Below are 12020 nucleotides of genomic sequence, written 5' to 3' on the forward strand. Positions count from 1 at the left end.
AAATTTTCACAGAAGATGTAGTATTTCTGTTGCCGCTATAACAAGAAATACTAAAAAGTAACCCTAGGTGGGCGAGTCCGACTCGTACTTGTCCGGTTTTGAGACTGACAGATCAGTATCATATCTATGGATGGTATAGAAAGGATGCCAATCTCTTATGGCAGAATTGTTGCAAAAGTGACCGCTTTCAGCTTTAAATAATAGTTCCTAATCTCTCCGGTGGCGCTAGTTAGGCTCTGGGACATGAGTATAACATGAACCATATAAGGCAACAAATAACCCGACCAAATTACGTAGGTTGTTTTTGGTAGTATTTCGGTGTATGGTGGCGCCGCCTAATTACTGTTTTTTGATGGACACTTTTCATACATAGAGATTTGGCTCCTTTATATAGTCTCCATGATCATATCGGAAACCGGTCGAATAACTAACATTCGAATTGGCCTGTTAATCAATCAGTCTTTCAGTTTGTGTTGGTGTGAATTTTATAAAAAATTAGGCAAAATAGCGTTGATTCAATTGAGCAATATTATGCTTGAGAGAACTCAGCGATTACTTTTTTATTATTATTTTAAACACATTACAAATTTAAATTAAAAAACATCATATCTGCGGTCTTGTGCGCATCCATTTCGCTCACGCTTACGCTTAGTGAGAGTGTGACACGAATACGAAGTTACGAACCTACTGAGCCTTAAGCAAATTTTAATTCATATCATTGTTTTTTAGGGTTCCGTACCCTAAGGGTAAAAACGGGACCCTATTACTAAGACTCCGCTGTCTGTCTGTCCGTCCGTCTGTCCGTCTGTCCGTCTGTCCGTCTGTCACCAGGCTGTATCTCATGAACCGTGATAGCTAGACAGTTGAAATTTTCACAGATGATGTATTTCTGTTGCCGCTATAACAACAAATACTAAAAACAGAATAATATAAATATTTAAATGGGGCTCCCATACAACAAACGTGATCTCTTTGCTGTTTTTTCCGTAATGGTACGGAACCCTTCGTGCGCGAGTCCGACTCGCACTTGGCCGGTTTTTTACATACATTTACATTTGTAGCGGCCATTCAATTTTAAATATGCAATTTCTTTGATCGACACAATGTCCTAACACATCATTTAGTCTTCCAGTTACATTTTAATGTCGATACCTTAAAAACACATTCCAAAAACTGCCTCAAGAAAATGAGCGTAAAGCTTTATTTTGTGAAACAATATTAGCGCAAGATGGCGACCAAGTAGCAGATGATCTTCATTTGAATATTGCGGAGACGGGCACACTAGGGGACATTTTTAAATTTTTTCACTGTGCAAAGTTAAAATTACTTAGAAGGCGGCATCTGTCCATTTTACTAAAAAAAAAAAAGTTTTTTCACATCAACTATTCGAAAAGGGGCTTTTTCTTCCCCGCTAGGAGGGATCAAAGTGGCACTTTTCTTCCCTGCTAGGGGGGATCAAAGTAGCACTTTTCTGTTCTAGGACATGATTTTTTTTCTTTTTTGTATACAATATTTTTAGGTTAAATAATATTTTGGAACATAACAATTTCCTCATAGGTGATGTGAAAAGCAGTGTGTCACATGGTAGCAAAATTATTTCCATCTTGGGCGTAAAACACTTGAATCCCTCACTACGCTCAGGATTCTACTTTAGAATCCCTCGTTACTCTCGGGGTTCTATTATAGAATCCTTCGCTTCATTTAGGATTCAATGTACGCCCTCGCCGTAAATATGTCATTTTGCTCCCTTGTAACACAATCTACTATAGAACGCGGCATCTGTCCAATAGTAAAATAGTAGATTGTGCCACAAGGGAGCAAAATGACATATTTACGGCGAGGGCGTACATGGAATCCTAAACGAAGCGAAGGATTCTAAAGTAGAATCCTGAGCGTAGTGAGGGATTCAAGTGTGTTACGCCCAAGATGAAAATAATTTTGCTACCATGTGACACATACTGCTTTTCACATCACCTGTGAGGTAATTATGATGTTACAAATATTATTTAAGCTAAAAAAATAATGTGCAAGAAAATGTAAAAATAGTGTCCTAGCTCCTAGCAAGGAAGAAAAGTGCCACTTTGATCCCTTCTAGCAGGGAAGAAAAACCCCTTTTTCGAATTGGTGATGTGAAAAAAATGTTTTTTGTAGGTAAACTTAATGGAACTTAGTAAATTCAGTCTTCCAATGAAGCCTCAATCTTAACTGAACGACACATTTAGATGTGATCATAAACAAAACATAGGCAAGGCCCACCATACAAAGTTTCTCTAATTTTAATTTGAACCTTGTTGCATAGTAGATTAGGGTGACTTTCGTTTGTTTTAGAAAACTGAAACAAAAGAAATGCTACTTTATGTAGTTTTTGTAAGGTTCGAATTAGATCGAAATAGTGTACATTGTAATGCCCATTGGTCCTTACGAGGACGTCCATTTTATAAGGTATCGGTTGATAACGGTGGAAAATAACGATGCTTAAGTGTAATATTGTAAATTATTTCCAAAACAAAAAACTAAAATCGACCGATGACACTTTCGTTATTACCCACTTACCTGTGTGAGAGAATATTTAGCTTATTCTATCATCACATATGCTATTAAGCTATGTGCCTTAGATACCTTGAGAACTGAAAGAAGATACCTATGATGCCACCCGGTCGGTGATAAGGACAAAGCGTGGCATTATTCTCTCTTTACTCTTATAGGAATCGCAATAAGACTATCTTTCTCTATCCTCCACATCGATTTCGATGACGGCGACCTCAACAATCATGGTTTTTCCCACTCATGAGCTCTTGTGGCTGGCCAGGCCAAACTTGCTCTTAAAAACTCTTTTACACACGACAGTAGTTGACCGGCCGCATTGTACAGTCGCCATCAGATATATCGGATCGCCCAAGGTGCTCACAAATATCTGAACACGCCTCTATTGTCGGGGCAGAGTGCGTGTTCAGATATTTGTGAGCACCTCGGCCGCTCCGATATATCTGATGGCGACTGTACATATATACGTAGGAGGGCTTAGGTCTTTCTCTATCAAAGAGTGTCGGAATGGTCACAACACCCCAGTAGCATTTATACATTACGACGTCGCTGACGTCATTTTCCTACCTGGGCAGATGCAGCTGCAGCTGACATCCGTACGTCACCTTGAAGAGTATTTAGTAGGATATTTTTATATAATCTGAACCCCTAGTGTAAATTTCGATAGCGTGACGAGCGTTCGCATTTGCGTTGTGTCTACTTTTGTATGGGATTTTGAGCAGCGCGCCAAGCGGGAGGTTTTGGAAACTCAAAATTCCATACAAAATGACAAACGCAAACGTCACGTCACGATATCGAATGAAATTTACACTAGGGGTACTAGGGGTACTAGGGAAAAGCAAGGTGCAAAATAAAATTACCAGTTATAAAGTAAGAAAAAAACAAGTTTAATAGAAAAAACTAAAACTAAGGTCAAAAAAGAAAACTAAGCTAGTGCCGACTGAGATGGAAATGGATTAACAAAAAACTTATCTATAAAATTGTGCAACTATACAATTGTACAATAATACAATTGTGCATTTATACTTGCAATAATATACCTGCTTGTATCAGTAACGTGTAACGGAAAAGTATAACGGTGAAACCCCAATGTATGATACAATCGTGAATGACTGGTGAACGAATTACATATGTATAACACTTTAAGACTTGCTAAAAATAAAATGTTAGATTATCCTAAACGCAGCATGTTAATGTTAATGTTTAAGCTAAATTCCCTGACTCCGCTACTGCAGACCGCGATCTGGAACAAGAGAGGAAAAACATAATTAAAAAATCTGACCACGGGTCTCGGAATAATCGGTGAACATACATAAAAAAAAATAGCCACAACCGAATACAGAACCTCCTCCTTCTATGAAATTGAAGTCGGTTAAAAAGGATCATGATTACGTATTTTTTACAGAAAATATGGCTCAGTCAAAGAAATTAATTTCAGTATCATTTCGTATTATCACAGTGACAATCAATATGAAAGTCGCTAGGGACCTCACACTATTCTCACTATGACAAAGTACGAAATGGTGCTGAAATTTTAATTCGCTTAAATTTAGCGGCTCAGTATCTAGTCCTCGTGTTAAAGTATACCACACTGTAAAATAACGTCCAACACAGTAGAATCCAAAATATTTATCAGTACGGTTTTTACTCACTATTATTTTTAGTCGCTTTTGGCGACATGTTTCGGATTCTTTGGGAATCCATCCTGTAGCGTCTGTCGTCGTCCGCTATCTGTCGAGAACTAGTCGTCAACTGGTCTTGTTGGCTGTCATGTCTAATTTTGAATTTAGATGTCGGTCGTTCCAATATTCCAAATAATATTGTATGTTAGTCAGCCAGTCAGTCAGTCGGTCTATGTCAGGTCGCCACGGAGGTTAGAAGCCCCGACACATCCTCAGGCACGAGTGTCCGCGGCGGTTGTACGTCGTGCACTGCCCGCGCCGCCCCGACGTACAACCGCCGCGGACACTCGTGCCTGAGGATGGATTCCCAAAGAATCCGAAACATGTCGCCAAAAGCGACTAAAAATAATAGTGAGTAAAAACCGTACTGATAAATATTTTGAAATATGTCTCACGATAGTTTAAGTGCGATTACAGTAGAATCCGTTTATTATGACTCCGCTTATACTGACCAATCGCTTACTATGACGTAGTTACTGTGCGAAGTTCGGTCCATATAAAATTCTTTGTGACAAAGTCGGATAAGATGACTACGTTTATAGTGTAAGCTTGCACTGTATTAAATAAACAATAGTGACAAATCGCTTACTATGACCTACCTATAAATCCTATTTTTATGAAATTACTAGCTGTTGCCTGCGACTTCGTCGGCGCGGACTTAGTAACAGCAGCTAAAGTATAGGTAAGTATAGCGCCTGGAAAAATTCTCAAAGCAATCTAAATTTGAGCATATTATGCACACAAATTAGCAGGCACTTTGTTAATTATCTCAATTCCACCCCGCTTTTTACTTTCTTAAGGGATGATTTTCGGGATAATAACTATCCTATGTCCTTTTCAGGGACTCAACCTATCTCTATGCCAAATTTCATCTAAATCGGTTCAGCGGTTTAAGCATGAAGAGGGAACACACAGACAGACAGACAGGCAGACAGACAGACTTTCGCATTTATAATATTAGTTCATAGTAATATTATAAATGCGAAAGTCTGTCTGTCTGAAAAACACTTACCAACGCAGGTCTCTCTCAGCGCGTCCACTGCTAGCCGCTCTCTGAGCGGGGCAGCCGCGCGGCCAGCGCTCCGCCCGACGTCACCCGACGTCGCTCGACGTCGTTCGACGTCGCCGGTGGAACGGCACCGGGCGGCCGAGCTTGCTGCCGCAGCCAGATGCATGCATGCGTGTGCTACCTGCCTGGAAATAGTTTCATGTTAATGCTTATGTTTTAACAAAAACCGGCCAAGTGGGAGTCGGACACGCGCACGAAGGGTTCCGTACATGAAAAAACAGCAAAAAAATCACGTTTGTTGTATGGGAGCCCCATTTAAATATTTATATTATCTGTTTTTAGTATTTGTTGTTATAGCGGCAACAGAAATACATCATCTGTGAAAATTTCAACTGTCTAGCTATCACGGTTGATGAGATACAGCCTGGTGACAGACAGACAGACGGACAGACGGACAGACGGACAGCGGAGTCTTAGTAATAGGTTCCCGTTTTCACCCCTTGGGTACGGAACCCTAACAACATTCTTTAATTGCGTACCTTTATTTTGAAATAAATTGTATCTTATCGTATTTTTACATAAAATGTCTTTGTAATAAAATGTTGTTGTGAACGATGGAGTCAATATACTGTCAATTTTTTCCAGAAGCATCAAAATAAGAGGGACGCCAATATATCTAGGTAAATAGTTAATAGGTAAATACGTTTTAAATAGGTGCCTAAATACGTTTTCTCCTCACTAGCTCGGAAAGCAGTCTTTTATCCTTTAAAACAAGCGGGTAAAAACGTATTTTATCCACTAGTGGGGGAAGTAATTTGACCTTGGATGGAGCGTGATTAAGGGCTTATTACACTTTGCTAAATTTAGTGACTAACAAGAGCGACGCCGCTATACGTGAGACGCGATAAGAGATACATCCTACCGTTTCTCACGTATATATTATAGTGGCGTCCCTCTTGTTATAAAGTCACTAAATTAGTATAGTGTAATAAGCTCTTTAAGTAGCTTTTGACAGATAACAAAACGTAAAACGCTCATAATAATGGTTCGTTCGATATTAATTATCATTAAATATGTAAATGGTTTGAGAATTTAATAAAAGATACCAAATTTAGCTTTGTACAATGAATTTAAATCATAAACCTTAAAATGAGAAATAAGATTTTTTTTATAACGATGTTGCATATAGGTAACTGAACGCACAAGTTGAGTTGATGCAATTTCAAAACGCATTCAGAAATGTCAACATTGTCAAGTGTCAACAAGTTTCTGTAATAATATCGTAAAAGACTTCCGGTTCGAGCGCCATCTTGATAGTTAGCATCGTGATTAATTACTTTGTTTTTTGCTTATTAATATTGTTTAAAGTGTAATATCGATAGCTTATTATACAGTAAACTAATGTGGTAGTGTGCAGTGAATGGAGAATTAATTTTGAAGCGCGTTTAACCACCATCTTGGAGTCAACGGCCGGTAGTCCACGTGCTTCTTGTAAAGTCTAGCTATCGATTTACAAGAGCTAACAAATCACCGTACACTGTCTTGTACAACCGTACAATTTTTGTCGTTTGTAAACCTCTCAATACCTTGATACTGGCGAAATAGTCCCACTGGGCTGAAGCCATAATTTTAAAAGAAGAAGAAGAAGAAGATCGTAAAAAATAGAGTGATTCTAGTGATGAAGATGATTTAACGCGTGTGGATGTTGCTCTTTCCTCGCTATAGTGAGGCGAAAAGTTTTGTGTTACACACGGGTGCAAAATATGTATTTTACTTCCTTGTGTGTTGAAACACTCGCGGGTAAAATACAACTTTGCACCCTTGTATAACAAATAAGTAACTAAATATTATTGGTTAATGAGATGTCACTTTTGACACTGACAGATCGGTATCGTACCGCTGTGACTTCTTATAAGGATTGTTCGAATACGGCCGTGACAACTTAAGTGGTTAACTATCAATAGGTAAAAGAGGGACGTTAAAAGTCCCCGGCAAGCTCGGCCAAATTCCACCTTCCCATACAAACGGAGTTTCGTTCTCATTTTAAAACTACGGGTTGGATTGTAATGAAAGTTTGCACATACAATGGCATAGTTTTTATAGCTCCAGTTTATAAAACAAACGAAATAAAGCAAAAACAAGTTTTGTGTGAAAAAATTAAATTCGCTGTATTTTTTAGGGTTCCGTACCCAAAGGGTAAAAACCGGGACCCTATTACTAAGACTCCGCTGTCCGTCTGTCCGTCTGTCTGTCTGTCACCAGGCTGTATCTCATGAACCGTGATAGCTAGACAGTTGAAATTTTCACAGATGTATTTCTGTTGGCGCTATAACAACAAATACTAAAAAGTACGGAACCCTCGGTGCGCGAAACCGACTCGCAATTGGCCGGTTTTTATATTTTAACTATGGTATCTGAAGCTACATAAACTAATTACAGATATAGATATACCTTATCCTATTGTAAGTACAAAGTTTCAGAGCAATCTAGCTAGTCGTTTTAAAATGAGAGCGTAACTACGTTTGTATGGAGAAACTTACCGGGGACCCTTAAGGGGCCCACTGACTATCAGTCCGTCGGACGATATCGGCCTGTCAGTTAGAACAAAAATTTGACAGTTACGAACAATTGACAGGCCGATATCGTCCGGCGGACTGATAGTCAGTGGGCCCCTTAACATATCTAGCGACTACGAAATATTTAGCAGGTATTATAAAGATGACTTTTTCTCGTCTTCATATGAAAAATACTCTAGTAACTAAGCACGTATATGAATTACCTAATGTTTTAATCTAAAATGATATGACTTAGATAGTGACTAAATTAATAATAGAATAGAATAGAATAATAGAATTTAAACTGTTGTGAGACATACTAACATTACATTATTTTACGGACAAGTGAGTCTAAACCGTTAAATGATTTAATGTAGAATAGAATAGTTTTTATTCTTATAATTGAATTAAACACACAGACAATAGACATACATTAAAAGAACAGTGAAAATAATGTGTCACGAAATAGCCCCATCTCAGCATGCTGCTGGCGACTTAAAGCGCTGATCTTCCGATGACACCATCAGGTGAGAATCACGGAAGGTAACAGACAACAAGAAAGCAACATAAAAGAAAGAGACATAAAATATGGCGAAAAATAAAATTGCACATCGTTTACACAAACTAGTAGACTTACCATGCTGCCGCAAGCCCAGTAATAAGCGGGTACCCTGGCTCACTGCAATAAAAGGAAATAATTAACGAAATATACATTCAGAGAACCGTTACTCCTGGCTTTAAAAATATTAATTTCTTGGTTTATGTCAAAAATAGCAGTGGAAGATTTGTTTATTTGATTAATCGTTGGTTTCTTGACATGAATGGTTTCAAAAGCCCGACTATGTATATTTTTATTATTATGTTGTGGATAAAACTGCTTACTTTAACACTTAATCGATTTAATAAGAACGTTAAAGTATTTATTAATAAAAACTGAAAGAAAAATAACCTAACTCGAACACGTGGGTGATTAGGTATCACAATGATCTCATTCAAAAACGATCTCATGTGACTCACGTCACGTAAGCTGTTGAAAAATAATGTTCCTAATCTTCCCAGCCTACTATTTAGGTCATTTTAAAGTGAAAAACCTGAACGACAGAGAAAATTTTAAGAACACGTGGTTTAAAGAGTTCAAACAAGATGGCGGATTCCCAGAAATTGAGTTAACTGACTTCCGTTGTTCTAAAACATGATTAATAACATGCCTATAAATGTCTATTTATAACTCTCACTTAATTAATGATTAAAGTTGAAAAAGGATTAAACAATTTCAAAACGTGTTAAACAACATGGCGGATTTGCGAAATCCAACTTCGTTTGTTTAAAAAAAGGGTTTTGAGCGCTAAATATCCATTTATAATTCACTTAAATAACGTTTAAAGTTGAAAAATAACCAAACGATTTCAAACGTGTTCAACAAAATGGTGGCATCACAAAATGGCCGCTAAAGTAAAGAAAGTGAATACTTACATCCCGCTCCGATCCCGAGTGCGCCGTGCGCGTGGGCAGGCTGCCTTTTATAGCCGCGGGCGCAGGCCTCCGGCGCATAGGGTTGTAGCTAGAAAATAAATAAGTAGATTAAAATAATGTTGTCTAATATTTATACAATTAGCCTTTATAGTTGTTGGCAATTAGCGCCACGTGAAAATTCCATGCTCGCAACATAATAAATCTACATTATAAATCTGTTTTTAAATTTATTTTATTTGTGGTGCAATAAAGAATATTTACCAGCTAAATACACATCGTTTAGGTGCTCGAAGCAATTATTTACAAAAAAAAACAATTGTAGTGACAAGTAAGATTTAAAAAAAATACTTATAGGTATAATAATGATGTAACACATGTCAGTATTTAATTATTTAGATAATTTACTACTACGATTACGTCTACGTAACTTACTTTCTAATACATCTCGCTTATTATTACAATTATAAAATTAATAATACATTAATTTATAGATGCATGGAAAGTAAGTTAAGTACACGCTAGTTAATATGTCATTATTGGCGCGTGGTAAGGGTAGGTACTTGAAGAAATAAAATGTGAATTGTACCTAAACTACCTACGTCAAACTCACACTTCCACAGATACTTTTTACCCAAAACATTGTGAATATTTCGGCTGCCATGCATCAACATGTCAACGACATTCACGCAATAAATCAAAACGCAAAAACGGCAGGCGCATCGTGAGATTCCATCTTTTTGTGGAACATTCTTGGGAAAAAAGTACACTGTTTGCAAGCAAACTTGTTAGGTATTCAATTCCTTTTGTTTTTAAATTGTGTAAGTCCTCACCTTGTATGTACCACATTTTGTACTTTAATTCATGCTGTTCTTGAATCGAATTCTGATTCAAATTTGGGTTTTACGGTTCCGTACACAAAGGGTAAACAAACAGGACCCTATTACTAAGACTCCGCTGTCCGTCTGTCTGTCACCAGGTTGTATCTCATGAACCGTGATAGCTAGACAGTTGAAATCTTCACAGATGATATATTTCTGTTGCCGCTTTAACAACAAATACTCAAAACAGAATAAAATAAATATTTAAGTGGGGCTCCCATACAATAAACGTGATTTCTTTCCCGTTTTTTGCGTAATGGTACGGAACACTTCGTGCGCGAGTCCTACTCGCACTTGGTCGGTTTTTTTATACTTATTTATACATTCTGGGTGATTAGGAGACTACAATAACAGGATTTTGGTGCATACTTCACATTTAGGTACCTAAATCATTTTCCAATGGACACTTTTTCATTGCAAAGCAATAATGTAGGTATGACACCTAAGTTTTGATGTTTGATTTGAGTTTTCCTTGTAGAAACGCTATTCAAATTGTATTAGAAATATAAAATACATTACAATCATAATTCGACGAAGAAATAATACTATAAATACTTTTAGTATAAATGCCTAAAGGCGAGCATAGTTGTTTTGAGAGCAATTTTATTATTAAAATTACGTGCCTACCCTCATTAGTAATGTAAATTGAGTACCAATTGTAAACATGCTAATTTTAAAAACATTGATATTAACTTTTATCAATCGTACCTACCTAAACAAAAAAAACTGGACGACTGCGAGTCGGACTCGTTCACCGAGGGTTCCGTACTTTATAGTATTTGTTGTTATAGCGGCAACAGAAATACATCATTTGTGAAAATCTCAACCGTCTACCTATTACGGTTCATGAGATAAAGCTTGGTGACAGACGGACAGACAGACAGACAGACAGACGGACAGAGGAGTCTTAGTAATAGGGTCCCGTTTTTACCCTTAGGGTACGGAACCCTAATAATTGTTTTATAAATTTTGAAAAGAAGTATATTATATTTTCAAATTAATTGAGATAAAAGGTAAAAACCTGCGCGATGGCCATTTCTCTCGTCGCAAGTTTCGGGCGGCACGTCATATATTTCGCCTTCTAATTTCCTGGTTTTAAAGGTACTTTTGGAAACAAAATTTTTGAACTTACATTCTCTTTGTCTGCTAGTAAACTAAGTTAGTTACCCAACACAAAGGAAGGCACAATACCTACTTATAGGTACTTAGATATACCAGCATATTTCTACCTTTTGTTACCAAAGCCCATTTCTCTCAAATAAACCCCCGCATAAATAGTAGCCATCTTTCCCCCCACCACCCACTGGAAAATAAAACCTGGTAATTTTAAGGGGGGAGTGTCGTTGGGCGGGGCTACACCACGCCCTGCTGAGTGGGCGGGGCGTTTGAAAATCGTCTTTTGTTTATAGAACAAAGTAATTGGCTAGATGTTGGTCACAATTAAATGGAATTGGGTGATATTTATGTTTTCGATAGAAGATGGCGCCAATATTGTTTTCCGTAAGACTTGTGTTGTTTTTCTCTAGGCAAGGTATCCATACTAATATTAGAAATGCGAAAGTCTGTCTGTCTGTCTGTCTGTGTGTTACCTCTTCACTGTTAAAACGCTGAACCGATTTAGATGAAATTTGGCACAGAGATAGTTTCGAGTCCCGGAGAAGGACATAGGATAGTTTTTATCCCGAAAATCATCCCTTAAGAAAGTGAAAAGCGGGATGGAATTGAGATAATTGATGAAGTGCCTGCTAATTTATGTGCATAATATTCTCAAATTGAATGATTGCCATGAGAATTTTTCCAGTCGCTATACTTACTTAGCTGATGTTACTAAGTCCGCGCAGACGAAGTCGCGGGGAAAAGCTGGTAAGGTATAATGTGC

The 12020-nt window shown here is 37.6% G+C and overlaps 1 protein-coding gene and 1 long non-coding RNA gene across 2 annotated transcripts in view; both read right to left on the bottom strand.

The window, feature by feature from the left end:
* The window catches only part of LOC134742685 (uncharacterized), a 56670-nt gene that overhangs the window by 20916 nt on the left and 23734 nt on the right, over positions 1-12020 (bottom strand). The window lies entirely within an intron of this gene.
* Positions 3408-9356, bottom strand: LOC134742688 (uncharacterized). Its single transcript, XR_010127953.1, has 4 exons — positions 9264-9356; positions 8428-8469; positions 5239-5420; positions 3408-3787 (listed from the first exon to the last, which is right to left on the bottom strand). It is a non-coding gene; the product is annotated as an uncharacterized LOC134742688 (long non-coding RNA).

This window comes from Cydia strobilella, chromosome 7 (assembly GCF_947568885.1).
Source record: "Cydia strobilella chromosome 7, ilCydStro3.1, whole genome shotgun sequence".
Classification (NCBI taxonomy): Eukaryota; Metazoa; Arthropoda; class Insecta; order Lepidoptera; family Tortricidae; genus Cydia; species Cydia strobilella.